This window comes from Nannospalax galili, unplaced genomic scaffold, assembly GCF_000622305.1.
Source record: "Nannospalax galili isolate Female #2095 unplaced genomic scaffold, S.galili_v1.0 scaffold272, whole genome shotgun sequence".
Classification (NCBI taxonomy): Eukaryota; Metazoa; Chordata; class Mammalia; order Rodentia; family Spalacidae; genus Nannospalax; species Nannospalax galili.
This window is the reverse complement of record NW_008331836.1, coordinates 401,702-406,277: the sequence shown is the minus strand read 5'-3', so window position 1 is coordinate 406,277 and position 4,576 is coordinate 401,702. Positions and strand designations below refer to the sequence as shown.

Genomic DNA, 4,576 nt, shown 5'->3' with positions numbered 1-4,576 from the left:
AAAAAATTTATAGCGACTTTTGAAAGAGATGTATCCTTGCTCTGGAAACTGTTATTGAGTATGTTAAAGCTGCAATGAAATGCTTCTTCTAAAAAATTTTTTTAATATTTTTTAAAAAAGAATGTGTATAGTAATTTGTAATAAAGAAGTCCTTAACATCCTATTTCATATCAAAAAAAAGGGAGAGAACATATTTTACATATGACAATCCCAAAAACACAATTTTAACTTTATTAAATATATGCTTGGCTATGTCTTATCAGATTAACTTAAAATTTTATTAAAAATTAATAACTCCAAATTTTGGCAAAGTTGTAAAGAAATTTGACCAATTGCACAACACTGGTGAAAATATAAAATGATAAGCACCTTGCATGTAATTGTTCAACTGGTGGACAAAGGCATGAAAGACAGGGGCAAAAATAAATCCTCTTTTGCAATACAAAATGCATTATTCAGTATGAGTTTTGATTCATACAAGGACTATAATACCAGCAGGGCAGAGCCGGCCTGTCGCACCCAAACCCAGCCAATCATCATTACCCAGTGACTGTCAATACCTGACTGTAATCCTCAACATTAGGAATCTGAGAAGTCTACAGATTTCAGAAAATAAATTAGAGGACGTAGTATAAAGCTGTTGTGTGACGTTATGAAACTTCCCGACTGCCACTCAGAGACTCAGAAAGCAAAATAAATATGAAGCTGTGAAGGGTTTTTTAGGGTTTTTTGTTTGTTTGTTTGTTTGTTTTTGGTCTTTCTGAGACAGGATCTCCCGGTAGCTCCAGCTGGCCTGGAACTTACTTTGTAGACCAGGCTGGCCTTGAACTCACAGAGATTTGCCTGCCTCTGCCTCCCAAGTGATGGGATTAAAGGTGCGGGCCACCATGCCTGGCAGCTTCTGCTTTTAACCACAGTAAAACTCTGTGGAGAATCAACCTGCTGGAGAATGCCTTGGACCACAGTGGGGTCACTGGCCTGGAAACAAAGTGTAACCTGCATACAAGGGCTGTGAACAACTTTGATGAGGAAGACCAAGTATTTCTGACCACTGAGAAAAAGAAATCCCTACTTGACATTGCTAAGTAGTGTGTAAGAGAAAAAAAAAAAAAAGTGAAAATCCCATTCCAAGAAACCTGGGCATATTCTGAAGACAAACGAAAGGGAATGGGTCCTTACTTGGGCACACCTGAGTGTAAGAACTAGAGATCACTGACATTCTAATGATATGTGATTTCTTTGGCACCCAGCTCAAAGGTGTTATGTAAGATTGATGGGGCATTTCATTTGCTAATAGAAGACATGAAATGAAATGGGGATGGGGTGGGGCGGCAGTAGGGTGTGAGTGGAGATGGGGGAAGAGGTCTGAATATAACGAAAACTCGTATGAAATTCTTTAATCAATAAAATTTCTCTTAAACTTAAAAAAAGAAAATTAAAAAAAAAAATCTTCCCTTCAGCTCCAGAAAGCTTCCATCTTGTGGCTGTATCTCAACTCTTAGAATGCACCAGATTCTTCCAGCTTCAAGGTCTCTGCTCATACCTTCATTTGAATGAAATATTCTTTCTCTTTTCCCACCCCTAGCCTAGTTATTTCTTCTTCATCAGTGTCACCGCTGGAAACCTTCAGGATCTCCCTGTCTACGTTAGATCTGTTAAGTTCCTCTAAATCCCACTATATTTTGCCTGCACATTACCTAGAAGAAGTGATTAATTGCTCACATAGTAGGAGGAGAGAACCAACTCTTCCAAGTTGTCCTCTGACCTCCATATGCATGTACACACACTCACAAACACTATATAAATAAATACACAAATAAATAAGAAGCAATTGAGGAAGACACTTGAAGCCATCCTCTGGCCCCCCTATGCACACATACCAATGTACAACCCTCACACACATGCGGACACATATATGCAAATACACTGCACACAAACTTACACAAAAAAAGAGTATATTGAGATGAGTGTCTAAGCAATTTAAGATGTAACATGTTCTTTGTCATGGTCACTATGAGCTACTGTGTGGGTTTGCATTGCCAGGAGGGAGTTAAGAGCTGAATTCCAACTCTACTCAGCTTTTCCAGCTTCCTATCTGTGAGAACTGCATTGGCTGAAGATGTCCCTTTCCTAATTTTCACAAAGGAATGGTCTATTTTGTCTTATTTCATATCCCAAAGATACAGTCTTAGCAATTGCTCAAAGGACTGCAATAGCCTGAAAACTAACCACACAGGAGAAGAACCAAGAAAAGGCCACCAGTTGGGTACTTACTAGACAGCAAGTGAATAGTTAACTATGATGGAACACAGAGGAGATCTAAATGCATAGAGAGTTCCAAGACACAATGAAAGACATCTTACAAAATCTTTAAGTAGTGCCTATCTGACTTTAAGATGCCTCTCAGAGGTCAGCAAGGTGAAAAGGAGCCTTAGAACACAAGTCTTGCTATTTAACATTCCCAATAATCTCCATGTTAACCCCTCAGTGGCTTTTAGATATTGTGCCATTTGCTGCAAAATTAAAATTAGAATCAATACAATGAATACTCAGTATGCAAAACAATTTAGGGCCCTCTTTCAGTATGAAGTTTCATTTAAAGTGGAGGAATGAAAAGAAAAGACGACACTTTGTTCTGTTCATTTCACAACCCTGCAAATGGCCTCTTAGCCAAAATAGCTCCTCTAATCTTTAAGTTTTAATTAGCTGCCCACAATTCATAAAATATCAGGAATTAAAATGCTGATACCTAATTCTCCTGAGAAATGGCACACAATTAACCTCTTTTTTCTGGTCAAAGGCAGAAACTGAGAAAGGGTAATGACAAAATTAATCTGTTCTGGTGGCAAAGCCTGCCACGGGGCTGGGAACAGCATTGGGTCCTGCATCAAAGGAGTCAGCAATGGCTGGTGTGTCAGGAAACTGCACATTCGCTGTGTGTTTTGTATTCATGACAATTATGTCACAAATATTGGGCCCCTACTAGCTAATAAAAATGTTTAATGATTCTATAGAATAAATCACCTAGCTCACCTTTCTTTTCTCTCTGAAAGCAGGTGTATGTTAGGTTTTAAACTGTGTCAAAAGCACAGAAGCACTGGTTTTCTGGTAAGGTGAATAGAGACAGAAAAAAGCAAGAAACCCATGCCTTCCTGGTGCCATTTTCACAGCAACACAGATATTGGCTGCTGATAATCCTTTTCCAAGAAAGATTCTGCTGTTTAATTCCTCGTGGAAAATTACATGATAAATATTTAAATAGAATTAGCCATGTCCATTTAAGCTTAGTTGAAAACTCACAGGACAAAACCAAGCCTAGCCCTTGGAAGGTAAAGTTCTTTAAGTGAGCTGTCATTGAAGTCAACTGAGACAATGTTAGAACATGGACAATGGAGTCTGTCTGTCTGGTTTCAAGCTTCACCAATGAGGAGGAGCAACTCAGTAGCTGCATGCTACAGGGCAAGTTGCTGAACCTCTTGAAGCTTCTCATATACCGCTAAAAGAGAACTTGCGCTGTGAAGATGAAACAGAAAATATTGTGACATGCTTGCCTCAGCACTGGCCCTTCAGGAACTCCTATGGTTTAAATGTGTGTCCCTCCACAAAAAGCACGTATTGGAAGCAATTCCAAATACAACAGTATTGGGAGGCGGGACCCAATTAGGTCATGGGGCTTCCCCCTCATGAATGGATTAGTATTGATGATAAAGGTCTTAAGGCTGAATGACCAGTCTCTTGATCTCTCACATCCTTTCCCTTTCCATGAATTTCCTTTCACCATTGAATGATACAATCAGAGAATCCTTACCAGACATTAGCACTTGGAGTCCCAACATCCAGAACTGTGAACCAATAAATGCTCATTATCAATCACCTGTTCTGAAGTATTCTATTTAAAGTAGTACCATGGACTAAGATACCTACTATTCTGTCAACTGGGGAAACTAAATATCTTTAATAAGTTCAAAAGTAAAAACAAGGCTGGAGAGAGGGCTCCATGAATTAGAGTACTTGGTCTTTCAGAGAACCTGGGTTTGGTTCCTAGCACTCATATAGTGACTGCCAACCATCTATAACTTCAGTTCCAGAAGATCTGGTGTCCTCTTCTGGCCTCTGAGGACACCAGCCATGCATGCAGTATACATACACACACACAGGTGAGCATTTACACACATAAAATAAGTCTTTGGGGTTTTTGTTTTTTTTTTTTTTTTTTTGGTCTTTTTGAGACAGAGTCTCCCTGTAGCCCAAGCTGTCCTGGAACTCACTATGTAGATCAGGCTGGCCTTGAGCTCACAGAGATCCACCTGTCTTTGCCTCCCGAGTGCTGGGACTACAGGCATGCGCCACCACACCCAGCAAAATAAGTCTTTTTAAAAAAATAAAAACTACTATTTCATGTTTAAAATCTTTTAGGAATTACAATTGCTGATATTGGTGGGAGAACTGAAAAAATGCAATGGCTTTATTGAGGTATAATTCACATACCGTGTAAACCAGTCACTCAAAATGCAATTCAATGATTTTTAGTATATTCAGAGTACTATGGCCATCAACACAATGAACTTTAGGCTTT

The 4,576-nt window shown here is 39.1% G+C and overlaps 1 non-coding gene across 1 annotated transcript; it reads left to right on the top strand.

The window, feature by feature from the left end:
• The first annotated feature begins 364 nt into the window (after positions 1-364).
• Positions 365-488, top strand: LOC115069260. The gene has a single exon (XR_003848531.1). It is a non-coding gene; the product is annotated as a small nucleolar RNA SNORA40 (small nucleolar RNA).
• The last annotated feature ends 4,088 nt before the right edge of the window (positions 489-4,576 follow it).